A 14010-nucleotide genomic window follows, 5' to 3' on the forward strand; every position below is an offset into this window, starting at 1 on the left:
AAGCAGAAGAACAACCCTCAGTATAATTAACATTTACATGTTCCGTCTAATTTCTTTCACATGCATTTGCCTAAAAATAACTACAGTGCATACCCTGCATTACAATGAATCCCTCCTGTGGTGGTAAAAAAAATATTTACTGTCTTTTAAAATGGATGTACCCATTTCCTGTGCACTGGTAGGGGAAACAAAAACAAGCATTTAATTTAAAGGATGCTTCATCTGTTGATGGTGTTTGTGCCAATTTACAGAAGCTAATGGTAGTGTTAATGTAACTTGATTTCTGAGCAATTAAGCAACAGTTTTAGTACGAGCAAAATATTTAATTGGGATCTTTTATCAGGAAGCCAGAATAATGGCCAATACTGTGTGTGTACAATTCTGATGAAATACTGTGGTTTTATTATGTTGTTAGTCTGGATGCTAAATAGCTTCGACTGTTGATAATGGAATACAATGTCTTTCACTTTCACTTCAACATATATAAGTAGCCATATTAAATATTTCTCACAGTCAGTCTTGCAGTGTCAGGGAAGGATTCTCAGCTGCAACTACTGCATCAAGGCAGGACAGAGTAAATACATAAGTATTTACAAAAAACAACAACAAAAAACACCCAACAGCACTAGTCCTTCTACAGAGTTACATATCTGTCTTCTGTATTTTCTCCATCTTCTCATACATGTCACCAAAAATTCAGATCTATATGAGACTTTTCCTTTACAAGACTATCTTCCAGTATTTTCTCCCTATAGAGGAGATTAGCGTTTGATGACCTTTTGAACCAATAGTTCTGTTTTCTGAAGCAGAAAATTAAGTTTTCTTTACTGTGAAGAAGCCTATGTATGTCTCATATTCACTCTAGACAGTCCTGACATACAAGGAGCAGAGCATGTGAAAATGTGTAGAAGGAGTTAGGACAGCAGAAAACAGATTTTCAGTAGAATTTATAACAGAAATGTCTTCAGAGGTTCTTGCTCATACTAAGATACCTGTAAGGTGCTCTGAGAGTCCAAAGAGCTATTCCGTGAATTAAGGTGTAATTCATTCTCTTTCCACTGTCAAGAGGACAATAGAGTGAAGAGGAATCAGATTTTTCAGCAAGGCTTATGAATCTTCAAGGAAGATCAGAGAAATGTTTGAGATACTTGAGATAGTAAAATAAAATCACGTCAGATACTGGTCCTGGATATTGTATGCCAGATGGTTTAGGAAAAGCTGAAAATGGAGAAAATGGCCAAAAGTGTATAATTACTGTGGTTTCTGAACAGATGTCTTCACTTGCAAGGAAATTCCAGGACAGCGGCTTGCAAAATCTTCTTGCCAGAAGTACCCAGTCCCTTGGGCTGGAATTTCTGCTCAGTGCCTGAAAGTGTCACCTCTGGCATTTCCTTATAGGTGCTATTAGTAGCACCTGTAGGTCCTAAACCTGTATAGGCAGATTAGGGATTGTTTATTATTAAAACACGGTGAAATACCAGATGGCTGGTGATGTTTGCATGGAATTGTCTTTCCTGGGTTCCTTTCTGTAACTGTACTGTAAACCGACTCAGTCATTCAATGTATTTCTCCTGGTGAGCATTGTTCAGCTCTTCCTGTAGTTTAGGTGGGAATAACAGGCAATAGTCAGGCCCTGGAATATGAACTTGCAAGGTGCACTTAGTACAGGAGCCCTGTACCTCCAGTGAAGGTTATACAGCTACTTGTAACTTCCAGTTAAGAAAAATATGTCCCACTTTGCTTTTCTGTAGGTGACACAGCCTTTCATGTGTCTTACTGGCTGAAGTAAATAAAACGGGCTACACCTAGATTAGACAGAATTTTGTAATGTGTTTGTATTGGCAGAAAGTAGGAAGGGAAAAACAGCCTTTTTTACTATCCTGAACTGTAATTGAAGGAAAGCTAATCAAGTGAGTGGAAATGGCATGGGAGAACGCTACACTCATATTAGAGATGGATTATTATTCGTGTTCTGTTTTTGGCAGATGGCTTAATACATTAAAATGGACGAGAGAGCAGTACAGACAGTGTGGCATCATAGCTGTACAAATGGAGACAGCCCAGGCAGAAGCTCATTGCAGTTTGGGGAGTGACTGGGAGAAGAAAATGGCTCTGTCACACTTAATTAAAAAAAGCAGCAGCACAATACAGACAAAGGCCATTGACAAGTATTGTCCCTGCAGATGAAGCATTTTCTACTTTGTACAGTCCATACAGTGCCATTCAGCTCCTCTGCTTACTGACTCTATAGGTGATGCAGTTTTTTAATTTTCCTTTCACTCATAAAGGAAAAACAGCTCCTTAATCACCTCGAGGTCAGTCAAAGAGAGGAAAACACAGAAGTTGAACCATTCCTTTCTCCCTTTCCTTTCTTCTTAGATAAATGTAGGTCTAACTGCTGTTCTGACCTCTGGGATTTCTGTTTCAGTACTTAGATTTCTGTGTCTAACTGAATAGCAGAGCACCCTCACGAGAACTTTCAGCTAACTTTTTGTTGTTTACAGTGCAAGCATCTTTTTTGGAACATAAATGCTAATGAAAAACAAGGGACTTTTTTTCCCCTCAGCTTTCAAAAAATAATTTGTCTGTGACAGTAATCTTGTAATTATTTTCTGTAGCGACTTCTTTCTCCTTAGAGTTTGAGTAAATTAATAGGTTCAAAGTGTCAGGAGCATTCTTTCAATTACCTAAGGTGTGCTAGTTCTAGTAACAGATTTTCAGTTTGCTATGATCAGTTTTTGCTTCACGCTCGGCATTAAGTGGATTTGGACCAGCTTGCATTCAGATCAAGCATAGCACAGTCTTCTGCACCATTTGTCCAGCTGTACCCTGTTGCAGGCAGGGCACCAGATGCAGACAAGGACAATGGTAGGGCAAGATAGAGGCCAAGCCTGTCAGTCAGCAGCAATTCTCAGCATCATGTGTGCTGAATACAAGGAGTGAAGACCTTTCCAATTTGGTATCTCTGCTAGCTAGAAATCAGTAGAAAGATGTGGGAGCAATGCCCCAATACAATTTGAAGTGTGTTCTTAATTGTTCATACAGGAGGAGTTTAAATTTCAAGTGTAGACCTGGTTATTTTGCATGGTCTGCTAATTTAAATGCCTAGAATTGGAACAGCATGAATGCCTTTGGTGTTGCTGTGTGTCCTCTGTGTGCAGGCATAGTCCTGGTGTCTGCGTGATTCTTTAAGGTGTTGTCTGGCCTAACGTGCTTATGTTTATGATGACAGAGCAGTCTGTTACACTCACAGCCATTGCCTAGTGACACATAGCTGTGGGTATTTGTAGATTAAATTAGATAAATCATGTACTTATTTCTGCACTTCATACTGCAGAAGAATGTGCATGCCTTCACTACTATAGTTTCAATGTTTATGGAAGACATTTGATTTGAATTGCTTTTACAGAAGTTAATTACATTCATTTTATAACTATATCATTAGTGTTACTTTATAATGCTACTCAGGCCAAGTGACTTTCCTTCAGTCATACTGAGAAAAGATTCTCAAGTTACCTACTCTATTCTGGACATAAAATAAAGGGCTACAGTGCAAAGCCGTACTACAGAGTGAAATGTCTGAAATGAGCGTACAGTAAAAATTATGCATAAAATCTGCCATAGACATATTTATTCTTCATCTATCTGTATTAACATGAAAAGATATGCATGTGGACAGAACACAGATATGCTCACCAAGGTTGGAAATGATCTCCAAGATTATCTAGTTCAATTAGTGTCCTTACTAGAACTTCTAAACTTTTCTTCAACGCATCAGGGATAGTGACTTCACCATCCACCTCCCTGGGCAGCCCATTTCAGCACCTGACCACTCTTTCGGAGATTTTTTCCAATATCCAATCTGATCCTCCCTAGTACAGCTTGAGGCCGTACCTTCTCATCCTATTGCTAGTTATGCAGAAGAGACCGATGCCCACCTTGCTACAGCCTCCTTTCAGGTAGTAGTAGAAAGCTACAAAGTCTCCCCTGAGCTTTCTCTTCTCCATATTAAACTACTCCTCCTAAGACTTGTGCTCCACACCCCTCACCAGCTCAGTTGCCTTTCTCTGGACACACTCAATGTCTTTCTTGTAGTGAGGAGCCCAAAACTGAATGCAGTCCTCTAGATCTGGCCTCATCAGAGCTGAGTACAGGGAGATGATCACCTTCTGCTCCTGCTGGCTGCACTGTTTGTGCTAAAAGCCAGGATGCCATTGGCCACCTTGACTGCCTGGGCACATTGCTGGGCACAAGCAGCGACCAACATACCCAGGTCCTTTACTTCCACAGTCTTTCAGCCATTCTGCCCCAAGCTTGTAGCAATGCATGATGTTTTAGTCAAAGTTCAGGGCCCAACACTCGGTCTTGTTGAACTTCAACCTGTTGTCCTCAGCCCAGTGTTCCAGCCTGTCCAGATCCCTCTATAGAGCTTTTCTACGCTCCAGGCAGATGGACACTTCCTGTTTGGAGTCATCTGCTGAGGGTGTACTCAGTGCCATCATCTAGATCCATAAAGATATTAAACAGGATGGACCATAGTACTGACCCCTGAGAACACCGCTTCTGGCCAGTCAGCACCACTCATTCAAGTATAATCTTCTTCTAACTGTATTATATAGAACAGGGTGAATAAAAATGGCAGTTTTGCTACCACTGCCTCACTAGCATAAAAATCAATCTCTTTGCTCATGCCTGGTGCCGTTTGATTTGGCACTTAGCGATCCGCTAGAGACAGTGAGGAAAATATGAACAATGTCAAGAGAAAATGCATTGTTGGAAGCAAAATCAATTCTTTAAGTTCATTTCAGTTCCTCATTTTGCAAATTTCATTATATCCAATTCTATTACAAAATACACTCTCAGTATGGCCAATAATTGGAAGAAGAATGCTCACGTGGGTTTAATAATTAATTTATTTGAGTCTTCACATGTTTCAGTTTTCTTCAATAAAATATAACCAAATTATGGAAGATCATATAGTCAGTGCACATAAATTCTTACATGCTAAAGACTTCTACAGACAAGAAGTAGTTTTTAGGATGTAGTAGAAATTCATGCTGAACTAATGTAATTGCTACCAGAACACAATAATTGAATGTTTGCAGGAGCTTTTACTGATGTCATATACTTTCAATCTGGCTGTTCCTCATCAGTTTCTCTGTTTGACTGATGCAGTCCTACCATACTGCTCAGGAAGCAGGACATGATATGCTGCTTGGATGGCCCCGGAAATTATGAAACAAAATTGTTTCAGCTATAAAACAGAGTACAGAAAATCCAACTTTGTTTTGTTGCCGTGCCTTTAGTATGAGTCCTTGTTGTAGTCTGTATGTTAGTTTCCTGCAATGAAGTGTTTGCAGCTGTCCAATTCCCATTCAATTATTCTGTTCCTGTGTGACGAAGTTACTTTGGGGTGCGCAATAACAAGCTTATGCAACAAGGAATTGCAGTGCAGTGACTTCAGGAGTCTAATGTAAAATGTAAAGGAGAAACACACCCCTGCTCCCTCTCTTCTTTTTTTTCCCCCTGAAATTCTAATTTTGTTCTATGACATATGGTTTTCCATCTGTTTATAGATCAAACAAGCTTAAAGATGGGAGTTTTAAGAAAGGAAAGTAACCTTTTTCTAAAGCGGGAAATAGTATTGCTGTTGAGAAATTGCACTAGTTTTGGTGAAATGAAGGGGAAAAGCCTCTAGGCAGTGCAGTAAGTTTGTTGATTTCACAAGTGTAAGCTGTGCTGTGTGCAGTTTTGTGTTTTTTGAAGCCTTTTCTGTACGTGCTATGTTAATTGTTTAGTATTTTACTATTAGTTCCTCCTTTATTTCCTTTCAGACATCAGAATCTTTGCACATTACAGTAGGTAATTACAGTCAATAAGAGAAAAATAATAATTTGGGGTGGGAGGAGGTAGCATGGTGGCTGTGAAGAGCATCGTGGTTTTATATCCATTACCATCTGCTAGGTTAGAGGAGCAGGAAGATGTGAGTAGGGTAGGATTGTGTGGACATCAAGAGGGAAAAAGACCTATCTCCAGGGACAAGGAAGAACCTGAGAGGAGGCAGTGTGTGACCAGCACTGGAACTTCAGAGACTGTTGTGAACAAAGCAGTGACTGTGACAGTGGGCCTGGCTGAGGAATTATTGGCATTATTGGAAGTACTTGAGGGGAAGATGAGGCTGGTCACTTAAAGCTTGAGTTTGTTAGATCCCCATCTCCAGGATACTGTAACATAGTCTGGTTTTTTACTACATTTACAAAAAATGAAACCTTAGTTTAGGTCACAGTTGAAAGCATTACCTTATGCAACCTCTATCTAGTAGTACCCAGTAGCAGGCAGTGTCTTACATACTAGCTAAAAAATAGCTTCAGCAAAATAGAATACAGTAGAGGCTAGGTCAAGAGGGATGAGTACACAATAGTTCTGAGTCCTGAATTTCATTTGAATTATAGGGTTGCCTACGCAGTGAGTACTATTTTTAGCCGAGAAGATGGGTTTAATTTACAGTAACTGTTTCAGGTGAGATTTCTCAGGTGGATACACTTGCTGAAATGTTAGAAATGCTGGTGTATTTGTACGTGCTACATTCCTTTAACCAGCCTTGAGAACGTGTTATTTTGTGAGGAAAGACATGTGGGATTAGGAGGCAGGGCAAAGTGATCTCACTCACTTGAAATAATTTTGGCTTCTTCTTGCAACTAGACGAAGAGTTTGGTGAAAATAGAGATCATTGTTACTCCAAAAGCTGAAGTGCTTTTTTACTGTTTATTTGTTTTACTTTATCAAACACAAATACCCTGGTCAGTTTTCCGAAGGTCTATGGGCAGATGTATTCAGTGCTCAATTTTTAATCAAGATTTTAGGCTCCAGTTTACTTTCCAACTGGCTTGATGCAATTGCTGTACTTTCACCATGAGCTACAGCTGATAGATTTTGTCAGTGTGTTTTCTTCAAAAGGAAGGACGAAGCTGAATATGGAAAGGATGTACCTCACTAATGCTGTACCTTCCTGTGCTTCTAATCACACTGGCTGTAAATGCTAACAGTTCTAGTTTGATGAAAGCAGGCGGAGTTACTTTCATGTCAGGCTATGGCACAAATCAGCTAAGTGTTAGGACAGTCAGATTAGGGGCAGATAGTTTGTGGAGGATGTGTGTAGCTTTGTTGCATTTGTTTTTGCTGTATTTCTTCATGGCATTTGTGGCATGCATGCGCTCCATATGGGAAGGAGTGGAGCTTTCCTGAAGGGTAAAATATGGTGAGAGTTTGCAAGGAATAAAATGTCAGGCAGAAGCTACTGTGTTTTCACATTTATACCTTCTGTAACAATCTATGTAGATTTTGGGTAAGAAATGTTTCTTTAAGTGTTTGTATTTTGGTGATAATGGAGTTGTTACCTAAACACGCCAGCAGTATGGCGTTGCTTTTGCAAAGCACATACCTACAGTCTGAGTACCAGATCCACTGAAGAGATCATTTAAGCATGTTTTTAGCTATACTGGTTGCAATGTTGGCAGTTCCATGAGAATTCTTTATAGTATAAGTCACTGTTTACACCCACCATGCTGGAATGTATTGAGGTTGTTCTAGCAGTAAGGGTCAGAAGGTAAAGCATTACTGTAGTCTGACCAAATAACAGCCGGTGTTAATTCAGTGGCTGTACTAAAGTTTACATTACTGTGTTTAAACCAAAAGTATTTCAGCCAATGTTTCCCCTTACACACACTCAGTGTTTTGTCCACATTTGCATAGTATATGGTATACAACATCTGAAGTGAGTAGTTCTATTTTTCATTACTATATGAACTAAGTACATAAATCTGTCGAAAATAACAAACCAGAAAACAAGTGAGAAGTCTTGCATATGTTATCAAATAGCTTGGCATTATGCCTGGTTCGAGTAAGTCTGTGCCCATTGTTTAAGTAGCATATTGTATGCTCAAGTTTTGGTTAAGTCTGATACACATAGTAACAAGATGTAAGCACTTCACTGCTGTTTCTGTGCCAGAGTATGATTCTGAGATGATACCTCAGTTAAGGAAAAAGAGAATGCAATAGTAATGCACCAAGTTTCTGGAAAAGGAAGTAGGATTGGCCCAGAAAAAAGGGCTTGTTTAAAAACAAGATAAAAAATAACTCATTAGTTCATGTGAGATGAGGCTGAACATGCTTTTGTTAAGAAAGAAAGGATAGTGTTCTATCTGAGAAGTAGAACAAACAAAATTAATTCACTGAAGTCTCTTCCTGGAGTGACACCTATTTCTTACTGCATAAGTTACTGGTGGGGGAGGCATTCTGTCCAATGGATACCTTGGGCAAAAATATAGGAAGAGTGGCTCTTCTCTCCTTTCATACCTTGAAAAATCAAAATGTAATTTTAGCACGCTTGAGACATCCGAATTCACTTTGAGAAAAGATAAGTACGGGGATGCTTGGGAGCTGAATGTGTTTCTGAAAAGCAGTACTGTAAGGGCTCTTTTACTTGGGAACAGTTTTCTTTGTATTCTTTCTTTTACCACGTATTTTCTGAACTGTCCTATTCTGCTTTTATATTTTAAGTGTTGAGAAGGCTTATTTGTACATGCATTTTGCTTACACTGGACTTATGTGTTATTGGCTGTCAGCTTTGGTCCTTAGCTTTTGATAATGCAGAAAATTAATGGAGTCTTCAGCTCAGGCGTTGTGATAATAGAGTGCTCAAGGATGTGCCATCACCACCCACGAGACTCAATAGCTCATACTACCAATAAGCTCTTCACCCTTTGGATTGCTGAATTAATAACCTTAATATTTTGTATTGTGGTATTTTACTGTTGGCTTCAACACACCTAAATAAAGACAAGTTATTTGAAATGCACCAGGAGGAAAGGGCAAGGAAGACGTGTTTTCTTTTGGGGAGCATATCTCTTTACTGGTGGCATGCTTTCTACCTACTCAAAAGCAAACCTGAAGGTGACTTATCAGGCTTAGCCAGCCATGGTGGGGGATAACATTTTTAGAGAGCTGCTATAGAGGAAGGATGGCAGTAACTGCTGTCGAGGGGATATTTTACCACTGGATTCAGAGTAGCTGTGCTGATCTATCCTGGCTGCTGAGCTCGTCACATACCCAGGTTAATTTGTTCATTTTGTTGTACTTGTGGTAATGTTTTGAGAACAAGATAAGGTGAAACAAGACCTTGGGAAGTGGGGTGAGGGTGTTGAAAACTTTTATACTGTCTTTTTGCTTGAAGGCGGAAAGTGTAGGACATAAGACAGGAAGCTAATGCTGAAGGGAGAACACAAATATAAAGATTGTAGAAAGTATGATATATGGAAATCAAAGGGTGGATCAGAAAAGGCAGGTGGGTTACTTGGTTGCTGCCTGCAGATAATGCGAGGAAGCTGTGAAAGGGGGATTCAGTGATTCCTTACCTTGCTCTGGCCAGCCTTAGAAATAAACATGCTAAGTCTCCCTGGGGAGCCATAGAGGACCCAATCCTAATCAAATTCTTGAACTTCAGATGAATTGTGGATCCTCTGCAGCACACAGAGGCCACTGGTTGTGATGATGATGTATCAGATAGTACTACAAGGTGGTAGTCCAAGCAAGTCCATTCCTGCAAAGAACGAAATGCAGTAAGCTGTGGATACACCTTTCCCCTTCTTGTTTTATGATGATGTAGTTACAGCTCCGTAGTTTTTTGCTGTTATCTCCTTGATCTTTGTAAGGCCTTAACTCCAGGAATATTCTGCTTTCTTGGAGAAGTCCTTTCTTTGAAAGATGGTTTTCTTGACCAAAGAAGCTTTAAAAATAAAAATTAGTTTTCTCTCTGTCTCCTTTAACATCAGCCATGCTGTATAGTTGGGCAAACAGGCCTTGGTGCTCTGTTCATGTTTTCAGACTGTGGGAGCAATTATTTCCTGTCATGTTTCTACCCAGTATGGAACTCAGTAACTAAGCAGACAAAATGCCTACCAGCAGGCTGGCTGGAGTGGTTCACACCAGCTCCCTTAATGTCCTGTCCCCCTGCTTCTGTGGAAGTGCTAAGTGCCAGAAGGCACAATCTGCCCCATAGCTAGCTAATGAGCTGCATGACTATTTTCAGCTGCTTTTAAATCATTTTCTGTCTTGTATAAAAATAATTGAGAAGTCCAATACAAAGCCAATAGCTCTAAAATAGCCCGACTCATAGAAGATGGATAGTCCAGAGGAAACATGATCCTGCATGACCAGACATCTCTAGTCTCCAGCCTGCTAAAAAGCAGCTATTTTAAACATCAGGAAGTAGAAAGTACGCTGCCTACCTGTAAAGAGCTACTTAAAATTGCTAGATCCATATCTTGCAGTGCTGACTTATATCTTAAACAAGTCTTGTATGCTGGAGTCAAAAGTAAGCCCTTCTGCTTTTTTTTCCTTTTGCTGATGGTCGATGGGTTTAGAAGCATTATTTCTGTTTAGTTTGCCATCACTGTTAAGCCATTTCTGCTTTGGATACATTTTGTTTCTTTTTTATTTTAGGAATTTTTCTTATAAACTAAGGTTTATTAATTGAAAGGTGGTTATTTGTCATTACAGCAGTGGCACTTTCAGTGCACAGCAAACAATCCGTATGCAGCTAATGCTTTCTAACCGAAGGGAGTGGGCTTTTATTTATGTACTTAGTGAGAAAAATATACAGGCTAAACATCCCCCAAGTGTAACCAAGAATGGTACATAAGGGCTAAGAATTAGTTGGAGGCACAAATAACAGGTACGGCCACATAGAATTTTACTGTCTGTTACTGGTGAAAACTTGGAAATGTTTTCTTCAAAACTGAAGCTAATAAGAGTCCATTTAAACCTGCTGTACAAGGCTGTTTTTCATGAATGCTTAAATGCAGATTTACAGAAAGTAACTGTCTCGCTCCAATTTGTAGGAGGGAGGCAAGGTTCTTTGATATGTGTATACCCAGCGTGAGATTAAGAAGCAACGGTTCAAATGTTGGTCCAATCAGTTTATTAAAGTCCTAGACGTTTTAGGGAAATGGGGAAGGGAAGGTGGGCGATAGGAAAAGTAGGAAAAATAAGCAAGGAGTCTGTAGAGAGCAAGAGAGATAGTCACCACCGTGGGTCCAGCGAGGTACACCGTAAGTCCGTAGATTTCAGGAACTCGTCTGATCACTCGTCTGATGGGAGAAAGTCAGGAAGCACTGCAGCAAGCCGGCCTTCCGAAGAGGTTTTTCCCTCAGGGAATTCTCCGTCAAAGGTGTCTTTGGGAGATGTCTCCGAAGTTCATCTCCAGAGATCGTCTCCAAGATCGTCTCCAAAAATCCCCAGTTTAGCGAGGGCCTTTTATCCCCCATTTCGGTGGGGTTGTTTTTCTTCTTTGAAGTTTGAGGATATCTCGAACAAACACTGAATGTCTAAACAAGCATCTTCTGAAGGCAAACACTCTTTGTAAAATGGTTTTAAACCAGCTTTTGTGACATTTCTGGCCCACAGATAAGCCAGCAGGGGTTGGTGGTGCCTCTGTTTACCAGACACAAGCATTATCGCCTTCTGCAGTGGTCAGCTCCTTCAAGCAGCACCCCTGAAAAAGACTGCTTGTCCTGTCTCTGCTTATCTTTGCAATCATAAGCAGAGATGGCACAATAGTAACCACCATTCACCCTCCTAGATAGCTAGCAGTCGCCAGTCAGAGTCTTATCATCAGAAAAACCTCACGAAGCAAGCTTTGAGACAACAAAAGAAAACCAGATCTGTCCTTCACAGTAACTCAATCTGCCTTCAAAAGATCCAAAACCTTTTGAAACCATCTGGAACACTAGACCTGTGTGATGTCACCATGCTTTGTCATCTTTGCTGAAGATGCAGCCATAGATCTTCCCTTGTTATTCCAGGCTAATGGCCTAAGTGCAGCAAACCATGGAAGCGGGTTATCACGTCTCCCACTTCCCCCCCATTTTTCCCTTCCAAAACCAAAGTCAATTAGTAGCTTCAGAAGAGTTTAGTGTTTGTTTTTTCTACGGAAGGACAAGGCTGTAGGGGTGGACAGAGATGCAAGTTCTTCCATTTTTCTGAGGAGCTGAGGAACTAGAGGCTTGTGTTACTTAGCAGGAATGGCTGCCAACTCCAGGTGAAAACAGAGCAATTGGGACAAACTGAGTAAAATGTTTTCAGCAGCTCATCACCCATCAGCATTATCAACAGTGGCAGAGCAGTGGTGGATCCTTGCTTTGCAGGTCTGCTGAGGGAGGTAGTGAGCTAATACAGTGAACATTGTACAACTCCAGGACTTGTTTCTTCTCCCTCTACCACCTTAGCTAGGAATAAACTTTACCTTGTTACTTTTCTATTGTGTTTGAACTTAAGCCAAGAAGTTGAAGTCCTGATATAACTAACCCATCATTCTTATGACTCTTCTTGGAAGGCAGCTGGGGCTTTTGATTTCTTTGTTCTTTCTGAGAGGTGGGCTGTTTTTTGTTTTGTTTTCTTTTTTTTCCTCTGTTAATGAAGTTCCATGTAATAGGAATGGTATCAGAAGCTGAGATTTAATTGCTTATTGAGAATGGCCAGGCTATGAGAACAGTGACCGCTATTGCAGTAAAGTACACTGCATTAAGCAATAAACTGTGCTTTAGTGATAAGAATGCTAAGAAAAGTTCTAATCTAAAGCAGGCTAATAAGAGCACACACAGTGTGCTGGACAAGCAGGTACTCCCTGCTTATTGGAATGAGAAAGCCTTGACAGGCTTTTTACCAGGGTATTTGTTACAGCCAGACTAGTAAGGAGACACATATCCAAATGAAACCCACAGTACTGAAAGACAAGCCTCCTCAGTGGTGTGCATGCTTTTTATTAATAATGTGAAAACAAGACATTTGTTGCAAACATCAGATGTGTGACTGATACCGAAGGAATTCCACAGACATGAGGATTCTTTAAGAGTAACACTCCTAACGGAACAGAACTTGTTACCTCACTTGTTGCCTTTTGAACCTCAGCATTGCTGGAGGATCACGTAGACTTAGGGGGTTGGCAAGAACCTGAGATAATACTTGGAGATACTGGCTTTAAGAAATGTATACTCTTCTGTACAATATACCACACAGAATCTTTATCTCAGGTCTTACTAGTCTGCTAGCAGACCTACTGAAAGTAGATGGAACAACTGGCTATATATTGCCTCTACCTGCTGTGCTTAACTGTTAGCTGCTTCCCACTCCATGTTCTTAGGGGACTAACAAAAACCTATATATGTGACTGAGATCTTAATGCAACTGTACTGGAGGTGATCTGTGTTGGAAAATAAGTATATTTTTTCCAAATCCTTCCTTAATTTTGTTCCATTTGACAAAATGTCATTTTGGTGAAAGTGGAATCCTGATGTGTAAAATCTATAATGAATGATCAGTGCAGGTTTTGTTGGGATTTATTTATCAACAATCTAAAAATTATACTGCTGTACTGTCCTGAATGGTTGACATTTGTCAACCTGAATGCTCTGGCATTTGAGGGAGCCCTTTCACCTGAGCTAATATAGAAGTCGTAGCAAAAAAGGATCTACTTGCAAAGCAAAGACAAGTAAGGAGTGAAGTCTGGGAAAACAAACAGGGCAGGTAAGACAAGCTTGCTTCTTTTAAAAAATCAATCCAAGTGGATTCAGGATTGAAACAGATCTAGTAAAAACGTTCTTTCCAGAGGTACTGTACCAAGGCCTGGTGGTAATCACTGACTAATAGCACTTTGTTACATATGTTGAAACATAATGTAGTGATTTAACAAGCTGCTAGACAGAACAGTCCTGCATTTGAGACTAAACTGTCATAAGCAGTCATTACATTGTTCAGATTCGAGATGTATGTGTACTTTTTTTACACACTAATATCAGTATAATCATATAATCCATACTTGTTCTTTTGTGCTGTGATTAGAAAAGCTTCTATTGTTATTAGAATAGGTTATCAGTGTGATGCAGTAGGGCTTGTGAATGACTAGAAAGGGCTTGTGAATTCACTAGGAGACATTAATTAATTAATTAAATCCTT

General features: G+C 40.0%; 1 protein-coding gene across 3 annotated transcripts in view; it reads left to right on the plus strand.

The window, feature by feature from the left end:
* The window catches only part of LOC140253683 (uncharacterized), a 228630-nt gene that overhangs the window by 155976 nt on the left and 58644 nt on the right, over nt 1–14010 (plus strand). The gene's annotated exons all lie outside the window — the stretch shown is intronic.

This window comes from Excalfactoria chinensis, chromosome 6, assembly GCF_039878825.1.
Source record: "Excalfactoria chinensis isolate bCotChi1 chromosome 6, bCotChi1.hap2, whole genome shotgun sequence".
Classification (NCBI taxonomy): Eukaryota; Metazoa; Chordata; class Aves; order Galliformes; family Phasianidae; genus Excalfactoria; species Excalfactoria chinensis.